Source organism: Suricata suricatta, chromosome 7, assembly GCF_006229205.1.
Source record: "Suricata suricatta isolate VVHF042 chromosome 7, meerkat_22Aug2017_6uvM2_HiC, whole genome shotgun sequence".
NCBI lineage: Eukaryota > Metazoa > Chordata > Mammalia > Carnivora > Herpestidae > Suricata > Suricata suricatta.
Genome location: NC_043706.1, coordinates 119,138,670 through 119,154,505, shown reverse-complemented (window position 1 = coordinate 119,154,505; position 15,836 = coordinate 119,138,670).

Here is a 15,836-nt window from a genome sequence, read left to right as displayed (position 1 = left end):
CGTCCCGCCCTCCGCGCGAGAAACTCCTGCGCCCCGCCCCCCGGGTGTCCCCGGGTGAGTCACCTGGGCATTTCGGAAGCTGGCCCAACGTCACATCCATGTGGAAATCGCGGTGATGCGAACTGGAAATGAAATAGGTTCTTTTTTTCTCAGCCGTTTTTCTGCAGAAAATCACCAACTGTGGAGAACAAGAAGGGAAATAATAAAGAAAGAAAACCCTAAAAACCACCCCGGCGTCCGGGACCGCAGGCTTCGGGCCGGGTTTGAAAAGCTGGGGCTGTGCACGTGATGAGCTCGTAGGGGAGCGCCCAGCTCTGGGCCGCGGCGGGGATTTCGAGAACAAGGAGCGGTCACGGTCCTCGGTCCCCACGCCAGCGTTGCTGCCTCCCGGACCCCACGCTGGTGGGATGCAGGTCCGAAGTGACGTCCTGAGGCCCCAGAGTCTTGACATTTGCAGGGGCAAAACCAGTCTTGGGTGAAGCTGAGAATGAGAGCAACTATCACTCTTGTCCTGCACTTAATTCATTGCCCCTTTCCCGGTTCTGCACACCGGTGCTCAGGTGATGCCACGTTCAGGTAGGATTGCAGTTTAGAAATCACTTCTCCTCCATTACTCTCCTTACCATGTCCCCGTAAGACCTTATTAGGTGTCTTTTTAGATCCTGACAATTAGTTCATGCCAAGGTGGGATGGCTGACAAATATTTTTTTATCCCCCGCAGCCCTTCTTAAATAGTGGGGTAACTTACCCTCTTTATCCAAACGGTGTCTTGTGGGAATAGATGTCAGCCACCGGGGACGGTGGAGGTGCATGAACTGTGGAGGGAGAAGCATTAGGCACTTTTACTGCCTGGGGGTCACCCCTTGGTTCATTTCCTAGAAGAGCTAAACTGGAACCAGATTGAGATATTCTGTGCCTTGTCCTCTTGTAGACTTAACTTGTCAGGCTGCGGTAGCCCACTTTTGGAATTAGAAAAATATGCTTCCGTCTCCAGTAGGGACCTGCAGAGGCTGGGATGGGGGCTGGGTGGAAGGTGGCACTTTTTTGGCAAAAGGAGACTTCGAGGAGAGAGTCTGTGGTGACTAACTTTCTAGGGCTGGTGGTGCTGGCCATTTGAAATCAATGGCTGGGGGGCCCCTGGGTGGCTCAGTCGGCTGAGCTTCCGACTTCAGCTCAGGTCATGCTCTCGTGGTTTGTGGGTTTGAGCCCCGCATCGGGCTCAGTGCTGACAGCTCAGAACCTGGAGCCTGCTTCGGATTCTGTGTCTCCCCCTCTCTGCTTCTCCCCTGCTCGTTCTCTCTCTCTCTCTCTCTCTCTTTCTCTCTCTCTCTCTCTCTCTCTCTCAAAAATAAACATTGAAAAGAAAAAAAAGAAAGAAATTGGCTGGGACATTTGACAACTCCAGACCTCCTGGCGTGTCTTCTTACACTTCCTGGCATAAACTCCTCATTCACAAATGGTTTTAGCTGCCAAGTCTCCAACAATGGATATTGAATGTGATAATGTCTATGAAGTCCACACTACATGCCATTCTCCGGGCTAAGTGTCTGAAGCGCTCTCTGCCACTTAAACGTCACAACTCCACTTCCAAGCCAAAGAAATTGAAATGTAAGAAGCTTAAGCCATTTGCCCAAAGTCTACACAGTCAGCCAGGGACAGAGCTGCGACTGGGAGCTGGGCCTGTTTACTCCAAGGTACATGAGTCTTAACTATTACTCTCAGAAAAGATCACCCAAGATTTGAAATCCGAAGGCCCCTGTTTCTACCCTGGCCTCCAGCCTGGCAAACACCTGGAAGCCCCTTAGTCCTGCTGTGGGCACTGGGCAGTGGCCAAATGTGGGCTTGGGACCCTGTCTGGGTTCATTCTCAGGGAACTTCCTGGGCTAGATGAGGTGATAAAAGATGGTTGTATGTGGGGGCGCCTGGGTGGCTCAGTCAATTAAGCGTCCGGCTTTGGCTCAGGTCATGATCTCACAGTTTGTGGGTGTGAGCCCCGTGTCGGGCTCTGTGCTGACACTGGCTCAGAGCCTGGAGCCTGCTTTGGATTTTGTGTCTCCCTCTCTCTCTGACCCTCCCCTGCTCGCACTGTCTCTCTCTGCCTCTCAAAAATAAATAAAAAACATAAAAAAAATTTTTTTAAAGAAAAAAAAGATGGTGTATGTAAATGACCATCCTCAGGCCTCAGACCACTCTCCCTTTGGGCTTCTTGGGAAGCAGAATGTACCTGCTCTGTCTCATGTCTGTGTGGTTCTGGACCCCCAACCCATCCTGTAGCTGCCCTTGTGCCTTCTGGGCCCTATCTACCGCTTGGTTTGATGAGCTCATAATGCAATAGCAGGAGTAATAAGCCTGAAAGACCATGAGTAGTGTCCCAAGGAAGCTGCTATGCCACCTGCCTGCCGGGATTAGGGATGAGGTAGCGATCAGGTGCTGGAGCGGTCTATAGCCCTCAGTTTTGCTCTGTCCTCATGTTTCCATTCTGGTGAGTGACTGTTCCTGTTGAGGAGACACACTCCGTCCTGCCCTCCCCCAGTGTTCACTGTCCTTTCTGTCTTCAGAGTCAGGGCTCTGGCCATAGATATTTTCCTTTCTGATGTTTAGCACGTGGACAAAACCAATAGGAATTCTTCATGGCAGCACGTTAGAAGGAAAGGGGAGAAGAGGAATGGAGACACGCCATATAGGAAAAGAGATAAAAAATTTGGAGAGAATGGTGGAATGCGTTGAAACCCAAAGTTTGAGTGCCCCAAAGCCTTGCAAGGAACTTTAGTTTTCGTGATAGGCTGTGTCAAGATGAAGAGAACTCTGTAAAGAGGAAAGTATGGTTATTAACATCTAGGGGACATATTAAGAGGAAAAAAACCTGTTTCCTTAGAGGAAAACTGAGCTTTGACTATATGGAATGTTTTGAAGAATTCTCGAATCATTTGCCGTTTCATTTCACTGTGGTCCCAGCATTCATAGGTCACAAATCGCACACGGTGAGCACGTGACCTCCTGAAGTTAGCCCGTACAACAGTGTCTGCAGCCTGTATGCTTATGCCATGTAATGAAAAGATAGGCATCCCAAGATGAGGGGGGCAGGGCAGGGAGCAAGAGAAGCCAGATGAAAGACAGGCAGATATGACAGTTGAAAGGGAACCTGACTCTGACTCAGCACAACTGTAGTTCACAAGCCTTTCTTAATCAAGATACAGATGTGTGTTTCTGAGATTGTGTGGAATTCTAGGGCTTGGCAGTTGTGCGTCAAATGAAAATTGGACATTTTGTGTTCTTTGTACCATTCTTGTTTTTCCTCTGGGACTGTGCTCTGTTGCAAAGGAAGATCCATATTAAACGTTATCTTGAAACAGCCTTTTTTAAGTATGGCAGTGTAGCAGGGTAGCTTTGAATCCTGCTGCAAATTAAAAAAATTATTTTTAATGTTTGTTTATTTTTGAGAGAGAGAGACAGACAGGCAGAACATACTTGGGGGAGGGGCAGAGAGATAGAGGGAGATAGTATCTGAAGCAGGCTCCAGGCTCTGAGCTGTCAGCACAGAGCCCAACGTGGGTCTTGAACTCATGAACCGTGAGATCATGACCTGAGCCGAAGTCAGACGCTCGACCTACTGAGCCACCCAGGTGCCCCTCCTGCTTCAAATTTTAACAACCCTTGGCTGAACTTCTAGATTACTGAAGAGTAATGTTCCCACTTTCAAAGGCTAGTTCTGAGAACACAATGGAAGCTCTTTTTGGGCTATACTGACAAGAATTGCGATGATGATATCATAGATTTCATCATGATATAAATGCCAAATTCTCCTGAATCCTTTGTAGGTATTATCTGGGGGTGAGTAGAGAAACAAAGACCCACCAGGGTGAGGGAACTTAACTGAGGTAATCCAGTGAGTCACTTATAACAGGAACAGAGACCTTCCAGTGGAAGGGAGGGAGCTGGTTTAATGCCAAGAACAGTTTCTTTTACTCCATTTTGCCTGAAACTGTGGGATACTGAACTCTAAAGCCTGTTGGAAAATTCATTCCCCTGTGAATTCTGGTTTAATTTCCTGTCAATACCTGGCTGAAACACTGGGAAAACTTATTTTATTTTACATTATGAATGTAAATATTCAATTTTTGGTTTCATGTCTGTTTCTGTGGAGATTGCTGTTGATGACCAGATATGAGCCATGCTGGATCTGAAATGAGTGCTGCTTACAACCAAATGGTATGCTGCGTTGGGTTTAGTGGTAAGCTGGGTTTTAACTGAAATAAATTAGCTTTTATTTGGAATAGTACAACCATTGTGAAGATTGGCCTTTGATACTCCCTTCTTCTCTTCACTTGTGCCTGAATTCCTTCAGCTGTGTTTGGAGTGCCCATAATTTTGTTTCCTTGCCAATCTTGCCTTCTCTCCCTCTTTACCCCTCCCTTAGGTCCCTCCCCCCATCTCCATAAAAAAAGGATTTGGGTATTCCTTTGGTATTTCAGGGACCTGTTTTGGGGGACTGGCTAATCTAAGGTAAATCATGTTCATTTTCAAAAATGATGGCAGGGGCGCCTGCCTAGCTCAGTTATTGAGCATCCGACTTCAGCTCAGGTCATGATCTCATGGTTCGTGGGTTCAAGCCCCATGTCTGGCTTTGTGCTGACAGGTAGCTCAGAGCCTGGAATCTGCTTCAGATTCTGTATCTCCTTCTCTCTCTGACCCTCCCCTGCTCATGCTGTCTCTCTCTGTCTCCCAAAAATAAATTTAAAAAATTTAAAAAATTAAAAAAAGATGGCAGTGTGTTATTTTGTTATATTTCTTGAGAAACATTCCTATTGGAACCAGAACTTCCCAAAGCTTAAATGGTGGAAATTCCAAGCACTTTAGCAGGCTGGAGAAGAAGCTGTTATATTTCCCGGATTCTGAGAGACCACAGTTACAAGATACACCATGGACTTAATAAAGCGGTGAGTGGGCGAATCAATCTCATGTACACGTGTCTGTTCTTTTACTCATGACAATGGGGTACATTTATTGATGTCATCATATTCCTCTTTCTTCCTTTCTGTGTAGAGAAGGAAAGACTTTTCTTCTTCTTTCCTAGATTTGACAGCTGGGTCTATGGTATAAACTGACAGCAGACAGATTAACAGAAGAAAATGTATACAAATTTGTTAATCTTTAATACTACATATATAGGGGCATCATAGGAAAACAGTGTACACTGCAAACAGTGGTGAGATTTGACAACTTGTGTAGGGGAAAGGAGGGAAGGATGTAGGCAATTTATGGGAGAGCAGATGGTTTTTAGGGAAGATGAATGGGATGAACAGGATTTGCAATGTGACAGTTTGTGACAAAGTTTGGGTGTGGTGGCAATATCTAGTCTCTTCTCCTGTGATGAGTCAATGGTTGATAAAGCTCCTGGGACAGGATCTATAACAGTTGAGTTCATTTTGGAGGTTGTTTTTAGGTGGATAAGGGAAGATCCGAGAAAGCCTGTTCCTGCATTTTCTGTCTTTCAAGTGCCTTTAGCTCAACAATTTCAATATACCAAAGTGCATATTTTGGGGTCACATGTCCTGAACTTAATCAGAGAAAGAAAGAAAGGAAGAAAGGAAAAGAAATAAAGAAAGAAGCAGCAAAATTCACCTCTGTTGTGTTGTGTTTTCAGCCCAGCAAGAAGCTCAATTTATTTTTTTTTTACATTTATTTATTTTTGAGAGAGAGACACACAGAGGGTGAGTAGGGGAGGGTCAGAGAGAGAGGGAGACACAGAATCGGAAATAGGCTCCAGGCTCTGAGCTGTCAGCACAGAGCCTGACTCGGGGACTATGAGATCATGACCTGAGCTGAAGTCGGCTGCTTAACTGACTGAGCCACTCAGGCACCACAAGAAGCTCAACTTAACTTAAATTTGGATTCCTATTAGTTAAATAAAATATCTTTACAAGATACGTGATGATGCTATATTGAAGCTAAAATAGAAAAATGCAGAACAAAAAGCACATGAAAATATTCTAAGAGAAGCAAATGTTCATCATTAGAGAGATGATTGATTGCTCTTTCGTTATTTCTGGTAAAGCAGAAACCCAGTGGCCTTTTGGGAGCTAGGAGGCAAGGTCCCCACATCGAGATAAAGCTGTTTGTGTAATGGAGATACAGACCATGCCTCGAGACCGAAGGCTTAGATAATTCCAGATTCCTTCTTCCCAAAGCACCTGTCCCTGAAAGGAGTATCTCAAAGGACTCTCAATTTCTAGATGAGCTTCAAGAGAAGTTTAAAGGAAAATAATTTCATGGTCAATCTTAAAGTTCTAAGGAGGCCAGCAGAGGAACCAAGTAACTCAAAACAGCCGGTTTTAGCACCACAGCGTGCAATGGTCAAGGGCCAAAATCCGCTCAGAAGAATCATAAAACTACAAGAAGCCTTAGATCCAAACATGGATGGTGACCATTGAAGGAATTCAAGGCACGTCAATCCCAAAATATGCACTTTGTAATACTGATTATTTTGAGCTGAAGGCCCTTGGAAAAACAAGTGCCTGGGGTTGCCTGGGTTTTTCATACTTGAAATCCATCTGCTGAATCTGTCTTGAGACATGTTCAGCTCTCTATACAAAATAATCCATAGGCATCATGCTTGATCTGCAGCATGAAATTTAGCTTTCTGCTGAAACAATGGTATATCATAGAAGCACTCCCCAAAACTCGTCTTGTTTGATGTCGGCTCTGAATTAAATCCTTAAGAAGAAATGCCTTGATTCTTCAGGCACTCGCGGTTGGTTCTCAGCTTCTCTGGTTGACCCAGAACATTCATTCTTTGGTTGGTTCTTAATGATGTCAGACATCCAAACTTGAACAAATGAGAGCTTAAAAAATTATTTTAATGAAAGAAAGAATTTTAATTTTATTTTAATCCATAGGTACATTCCTGGCTCTGAACTCCAGGAAAATTACTGTACTGCTTGGGTGGCTGAAAAACTCTTAGCCCTGGGCGTTTTAACAATAATCACTCAGAAAAGTACAACCTGTTATGTCTTATTCCCTAACTACAGTAGGGTTTCATTTTTGTTTTTGTTTTTGTTTTGATAATCAGATGATTTGGATGGAAGACTTACCACAACAAAATGTAAACAATCTCCTAAGTTAATGATCATTTACTCTAAGTTTTAAAGCTTCTATTTGTCTGATGTTTTTTGAGCTAACACTTGTTTTACTTTTTAAAAAGAAATGTAAGTCTTCAGGTTGAAAGTCTTCAGGTTGAGAAACTTTAGGGAAATTGGTAGAACTTTCAGCCCAGCCAAGATATTGCGTTTTCCTTTTAAAATGAAAGATTTGGAATAGATTGATTCCTAAGAGTCATTCCAACTCCAACATTTTTCCTTCTATAGTTCTATCAAGAAAATTGCAGATGGGTTAATATTTCAGTGGGCTACGTTTAATACAAAAATCTGGAATACAGGGTCTAAATCACACTGTTTGGTTCAAAGCTCAGCTCTGCCACTTACTGGCTAAGTGACCTTAGGCAAGTTACTTTGGTTCTCTGCTTTTCTGTGATTGAAAAATAGAGATAATAATAGGATGTCAGGTTATTAAGAGGATTAACACATGTGATGTGCTTACAGCAGTGATTGGCACATAGTAATGTTAATTATTATTATTTGTTCTTTTTAGTGACAGGACAAATCTTTTTATTTCAAGGTTTGCTTGGAATTAATCATACAAGGCATTTCATGGTTGTTTTCCATATTATTGGGTAAGAGCATTACCTTTATTTTGCAAGAGAGTTCAAGAATTCCTGTATACATTTACTTATTTATTTTCTTTTGACAAATACAGAACCATTTACAAATACATTCTAGAACTATGGAATGTTAAAATGTGAATGGGCTTTAGAAACCGTCAAGACTGATGATCCTTTTTTATTCTTTTTTCTTTATGACAATAGTTTAGGTTTTTTAATAAATATTTTTCCAACTTTTTAAAGGTATAATTGACAAATAAAAATTGTATATTGTATACTTTTACAGTATACAATGTGGTGATTTGATACATGTACACATTGTGAAATGATTACCATACCAATCTAATTAACACACTGATCATCTCATATATTTACCATTTTGTATGTGTGTGGTGAGAATACCTAAGATCCATGCTTAGTATCCAATATAGTATTATTATTTTCATAGAATGTTTACATGTTTTGGTCTATTTAAAAAAATAGCACAGCAACTAATATTAGTTCCTATACACTTATTTTTAATAAGATAAAAGTTATATACAGTTAAGGTATACAACATGATGTTTTGATATACATATACATAGTAAAATGATTATAGTCAAGCTAATTGACATAACATTCCTCACAGTTACCATTTGTGTGTGTGTGTGTGTGTGCATGTGCTATGTGCATGTGTGTGTGTGTGTGTGTGTGTGTGTGTGTGTGGTGAGAGCACCTGAAATCTACTTTTTTAGCAAATTCCAATATGTGATATGTGCGATATTGTATTATAACCTATAGTCATCATGATGTACTTTGTATCTCTAGACTTATTCATCGTATATAATTGCAACTTTGAACTTCTTGACCATGATTTCATTTTCCTCACCTCCTGGCCCCAGTAGGTCACCATGCTAATCATTAGTTACCCAGTTATTAATCTTATAACTGAAAGTGTGTACCTTTGACCAGCATCTCCCTCTAGCCAGGGATCAGATCTCCTTGGAAATGATATGAAAGTCATCCTCAAAGCCATGCGTGATGGTGCATTCTCTGCCACTTAACTCTACTGAAGTAGTTCTGCTCCCAACTACTTTACATAGTTGCAATTCCAGGTAAGAATTTTCTGATTTACCACAAATTTCCTCATTTTACAGGTGAAGAAACTGTGTCTCAGTGGGGTGCACTGAAATAGGACAGATAGCAGGTGAATGGCGGACCAGAAAACCCATAAAACCCAGGTTTCTGACTGCCCAATCAACCACATTCTATACCGTGCTGCCATGGAAATGTTCAAACTGGTTAAAGTAAAAACAAACTCACAAACCTCAACAACCAAAAAACCCCAAAGCATCTCTAGAAAACACCAACATATTTTTGCCAACTAGGGTTTATTCCACTTGATGAAAGCAGTCAGGACTAAACCAAGAGAATTAGAATTCAGAAGTTAAATAAGATGTCAGGTGCAGGCTTTGGATTGTTTTATAAGATCTTCAGCACCTAAATTTGATTTTTTATAGAGAAATAAATAATTGCTTTTTAAATGAAGCATCCCAAGGAATAAATAATTCATATGTGTCAAGCACCATGGGATTCAGGATGAAAAATTCCCTACAGCTATAAGGCAAGCCTTATAATTTGTGAAGTTTCCTGACAGTTTTTGCAAGAGAAGAAATACTTACCTTTCTTTTCCAGGCCAAATGCCAAACTAGGTAATTATCCTTTGCCCACTTTTCTTTCCCCAAGCTGTTTTAATTAGATAAGAACTCTGCCTTCACTTCCTCTCATGGACTGAATTGTGATGTTGGCACATGCCGTTCAACTACTGTTAATGCCCAAGTTTGCTGAACACTTTTCCCTTCAGAATGCAAAAAAAAAAATGTCACCCTAAGTACCTGGCTTTCTTTTGGGTACAAAAATCTTCCCAAGGAGCAGTAAGGTTAGGGACCAAAGTTTTACATTTCCCAGAACTAGATCTTTCAGCATCAAGTCTGCTCCAAATGCCCAGAGAGGAATCAATAAGCCATACCTTCCCTGCTAGTGCCGGATATGTGTGACAGATATTACGAGGGAAAGCTATACTATGTTGCTCAAGAAATAATTAACCAGGTCAAAGTCTTACAGTTAATCCTCCACCCCACGCCCTATCCCCCACTCCTTCAAAAACTGCCCAAAGAAACAATGGATCCAGAGTGTCACAGATGACATGCAGCCCATTGACCCTTTCCATCTTACCAGCACCGTGACTTTTCCACAGTAGAAGAACAGCAGTGCCAATACCCATTCAAGTAGGGTTTTCTACTCAGAAAGAGCTGAGTGCTACCACTAATGACCTTACTTAACAGCAAGGTTGTTTTAGGCTAGTTATTTAACTTGAAGTCTCTTCTCTCAGGCTTACATATTTTTTCACCTAAAATATCTTGGAGCTGTGCCATATTAGCACATGTGATCTACTTTATTTATTTTTATTTTTATTTTCATTTTTCAAAAGTATTTATTTTGAGAGAGAACATAGGTGGGGCAGGGACAGAGAGAGAGAGAGAGAGAGAATCCCAAGCAGGCTCCAGGCTCAACACAGAGCCCTAGGTGGGTCTTGATTTCATGATGGTGAGATCATGACCTGAGCCTAAATCAGGAGTTGGACACTTAACTGACTGAGCCACACAGGCGCCCCGTACTTTATTATTATTTTTTAATGGCTACACGGTATTCCATTGTATAACTGTACTATTATATGACTGTTAATGGACATTTAGGCTGCCTCCAGTCTTTTGTGTAAAAGGCAATGCTATAACGTGAGTGAGAAGGCACCTGGGAAAACGTCTCTGTAAGATACACTCTTTTCAAAAAATTTTTTTTACATTTTTAAAATTTATTTTTGAGACATAGAGTGAAACAGAGCGTGAGTGAGGTGTAGCAGAGAGAAGGAGACACAGAATCTGAAGCAGGCTCCTGGCTCTGAGCAAACGTTTAGCACAGAGCCCGACACAGGGCTCCAACCCACAAACTGGGAGATCATGACCTGAGCCCAAGTCGGACACTTACCGCCTGAGCCACCCAGGTGCCCCGAGATATACCCGAGTAGAATTGCTAGGTGAAAGAAAATCTTTGTACTTGAAAGTTGGTAGATAGTGCCACGTGGCCCTGAATTGGGGTTGTCTCTTCATATTCTTGCCCGCAGTTCCTGAGAGGGCTGTTTTCCTTGCAGAAATCTTTGCTCAACTGTTTGCTGGGAAGGACATCTCATTGTAGTTTACGGCTCACTGCTCTTGTCCTGAGGAAGGGTGAGCATCCTTTCATGTTGTAGAGAGGCGTTCTGATTTTCCTTTCTGTAACTGCCCATGTCGTGTGTGCATCTTTTCCTTGGGTGTTGGCCTTTTTCTTATCCAAGTGTAAGAACAGTTTATGCACATGAAAATTAGCTTTTAGTCGTGTGAATTGCAAACACACACACACACACACACACACACACACACATGTTTTTGTCTTTTAACTGCTTTTTCAAGCCAAAGTTTTTTTAAATGTTTATTTATTTTGAGAGAGAAAGAGTAAGAGACAGCACATGCACTAGCAGGGGAGGGACAGAGAGTAAGGGAGACAGAGAATCCCAAGCAGGCTCCACCCTCTCAGCGAAGAGCGAGATCATGCGAGATCATGACCTGAGCCAAAATCAAGAGTCCGATGTTTAAGCAACTGAGCCACCCACATGCCCCTCAAGCAGAATTTTTAAAAACTCTTATGGATTCTGGATTTTTATTATCTTTAGGAAGTTCTTTCTCAGTCTGAAATAAAACAAAGTTAGATTCTCCCAATTTTTTTCTGAATATTTTGAAATTCATTGTTAACATTTAAATATTTGATCCATCTGAAATGTATTTTATTGTAAACTGTGAAGTAGGGTCCTATTTTATTTTATTTTATTTTATTTTATTTTATTTTATTTTATTTTATGTTTTATTTTTCCAGATGGCCAGTTAGTTGTTCCAATGCCATTTATTAACTAAATACATCAATCCCCCATTTAATTTATAATATTCTGAATTTCTGTGCGTATTTTGATATAGTGTTAGACTTTCCACACTGTTCTCCTGATTTTTAATCCGTCCTTATGCAAAGAAAACATCATTTTAATCATTTGAATATTAAAATGTACTTTAGAAAATATCTGACAGGGTATCTATTTTCTAATTTTTTAAAGAATTTTCTTGGCTAATCTTGCTTGTTTACTTTTTCATGTGAAGAATTCCCTTATCTAGTCCCAGCCCCTCCAACAAAATTGACTACCAGTTTTTGAGGGGGAGTGCATGAAATTTATAATATTTAAAGAAGACTGTATATTTATGATGTTGAACATTTTTATTCAAGAATATGCCTTTTCATTTAACTATTTTTGTGTCCCTTGGTAGAAGTTTGCATTTACAGGTGTCATAAAGTGAAGATAATATGAAGAGGGATAAAAATAGTACTCAAAGAGTCATGGTAAGAATTAAATGAAGAGAATATATAGTATATGGCCCTCAACCATGCTTGAAACATCTAACGAATGACAAATGCACACCTTATTGCTCTATTCTAGAATGTGTGTGACTAAACCAAGAAGATAAATCAGTCTTTCAGTAATCTGAAATTTACATGATTGTGACTCATACTTGGCTCTACACTGAAATAGAAACTATTTTCCTATCTTTGCCACTCTTCCCAATGCCCTACTCACCTTTGTGACAGGTGTAGCAAGGATGCCCAGACGTCCCATGAGAGGCAGCTGTGGCATCCATGTTGGATTTGAGAGTTTAGCTGGTGTGGCCGTCCTGCCTATCCAAGGAGCGTCCCAGCAGCACCCAGAAGGAGGTGACTGGATGGGCCTTACACTTCACATCTCTTGACAACCGTGGACAGAATGAAGACAATATTGCTGGATACTTTATAAATTTTAAAGCTATTTTATTTCTGTTTTGGAGGTAGAGAATCTCCCTCCATAGGATAGTGGGGAGGGGGCTGATCAAGATTGGTTGGTTGTTGGGATGCCCTGGGTGGCTCAGTTGGGTAAGCGTCTGACTCTTGGTTTTGGCTCAGATCATGATCTCACAGTTCGTGAGCTCGAGGCCTGCATCAGGCTCCGTGCTGACAGTTGCAGAGCCTGCTTGAGATTCTATCTCTCTGACCTTTCCCTGCTCATGTTCTCTCTCTCTTTCAAAATAAATAAATAAACTTAAAAAAAGGAGTGCTTGGTTGTTGAATGGAGAACCTGGCCTATCATCTTCTGACGTTCAGGGCCCCATAACCATGTATCTTATATACCCCTTATAGCATACTCCCTGCATGCTCAGTCTTGAGCTAAATGTTTTATTTGCCTCTCACTTTTAATTTTTTCACAAAAAGGTATCATTATCCCATTTTACAGATAAAATAAATGAGGGTTAAGGTCACAGATCTAGAAACTCACAAAACTCCTAGAGATTGGCTTGTTTCTAAAGTCTATGATACTAACCACAGTGCTTAAGTTAGTATTTGTTAAGCAGATTAAATAATAGCAACTGTAAAAAAGTTGAAATGCTATTTGGATGTCAGAGCATGCTCCTTTATCTGGAATGGTGGCCTTGTCATGCTACGTATTGTTAGGTCAGTATTCTTTTTGTTACTAAAATTATACCTCCACTGAGGGCTACAGTTCCTGGTCCTTCTTGAAAATCGACCTGAGAAAATCCTGGGGAAATTAACTGTCTTTTCAGCTGCAGTTGCCTTCAGGGAACAAGATGTACATTTTCATGCGATCTGAATGTGCCCTAGCTACAAAATCAGAGGAACACTCTCTTCAATTATTTGTCTTCATTTTTTAATGCCTTCATTGGATAGAAAACTTACTTGTGTCACACCTCCATCGGGCCTTTCCCAGGTAACTTATCCAACCTCTGATAAATATTTCAGCAAATATGGAAGATGATCCAGTGAGCTGCTTACTCCTCAGGGGAAAAAGCATGTGGCCAATGAATCAGGGGAAACTGCCCAAGGAAGAGAACATTCAAGGCATTTCAGCATGAGTCACAAAACATAAGGACTATCCCATGATCAAAAAAGGTGAATGAACAAAGCCAGAGTTCCTTTTATAGTTTCCATTGATGAGATTAGTTTGGGCTTGATTCCACGTAAGCTGGTGAAGCCTGTCATGGTAAAAATGAGGAATGTCACTGAAGCACCCAAAGGGATGCTGTGTGACAGAGGAGGCTCTAATCAGACATGGAGGGCATGTGGCCTGTGAACCACCACCAAGAGAGTGGGGGCAGGCGTTTGGAAGGTCAGCATCAATGAGGTCCAACAGGGAGAACCTGGGAACAGGGGCATGTGGAGACCCACGTAGTTACAGCCCTGGCTCGAGATGCTGGCAGGACTAGGTGTCAGAGCAAATCTGGGCCTTAGGAGGAAGTGGAGTATTCTGGTGACTTTGCAAGGCCAATACTCAGGGAAAGGAAGGACTCAGTGGGATGTAAGGGGAAATCATGTTCCTAGGAACTGTGTGTCTATCTTGCTCACTGCTGTATTTGAGGTCCTTTGCTTAGGACATAGACACTCAAAAGTATTTGGTGAGTGAATATCTGAGGCATAAGGCAGGCTTCCAGTTTCTGAATGTAGGACACGTGGTAGGAGCAGGTCCTTGACTGGGGCTGACTTGATGTTGAGTCACCTGAACACTGGCTGAGGTCCTGGTGATCCCAGAGCCCGGGGCGGGGCCGAACCTGCAGGTGGTGGTCAAGGGCCCAGGTGGAGGAAATTAGGAGGATGAACAGGAGGCTGGTAGTTCCTTACTCATTCTTGGACAGCTTTACATTATTATTAGGTCTTCACTTTTGATCAAACACACTGCCTGAGTCCATTCGGGCTGCTTTAACAAAGGTACCAAGGATTGAGTCACTTATAAACAACAGAAATTTATTTCTAATGGTTCTTGAGGGTTCTTGAAGCTGGAAAGTCCAAGAAAAAGTTGCTGGTAGATTACGTGTCTGATGAGAGCTTGCTTCCCCCGTTCATGGATGGTCATCTTTGTACTGTGTTCTCAGGTGGGGGAGGAAGGCAGGGGAGCTCCCTGGGATCTCTTTCATAAGGCTACTAATCCCATTCATAGGATCTCCACTTTCATAATCCCATCCCAAAGGTCCCACCTCCAAATACCACTACATGGGGGATTAGGTTCACCACGTGAATTTGGTGGGGACCCAAGCATTCAGTCTATAGCACACCCTGAAATAGTCTTTGCTTTTGATCAAACACACTGAAAAGTTTTGCCAGTTTCCTCAGTTTCCATGGTAGACTCTTAATTAGAAAGATCACATGCTCCAAATGCCCAGAGTTCACAATCTTTGGCCCTACCACTCAGTTTCAATGTTTTAAATGCTTGCTATGTGGCTGACATTGTGATGAGTCCACTACAGATAGTATCCCTGGTCCTCCAAGTAATCTTTAAAGGTAGCTGTTTTTGGATCCACTTTGCAGATTCAAAACCTGAGGATCAAGTTCAGTGTTATATGTGAGGCTACAGAGACAGGAAATGTTGGAGCCGACACTGACAGCACTTACATGGGCTTGGTAAGGTTCTAGTGTTTTATAAGCAGTAATCTCGTTCATCCTCACAATCCCTTTATAAAGCAGGCACTGTTATTATTCCCATTACACAGATAAAGAAACTGAGGCATTGAGAGGGTAACATGCCCAAGGCCACCCTTTCTTTAAATGGCGGCACAGTTTGGCTCCAGCGTTCTTGTTCTTAATCACCACCCTGGAAACTTTCACCTAAGGCTCTCTAGAGTCTCTAGATAAATTAGTCTGGCTGGCCATGGGGTAGGGGATATTCTCTCTGGGAACAAATGGGGCCCTGAGGATTGGCAATTCTTTTATACCACTCAGTTATGACAGATAGCAATCTGATTCATATGGAAATGGAAATAGTTCTTTTTGTCTTTGTATTTCACATTTACTAACCACTCAAACCAGAGTTCTGCCCTAATTCATACAGCAGACAGTACAAGTTCAGACTATACTCTATATCTTGATGTAGATTCATTTTCAGATGCAGGTGGGGGTGGCATACATATTTTTGTCTATTTTCTGTGTGGGTGATGACCTTGGCCTCATCTGTGGACTGCGCATA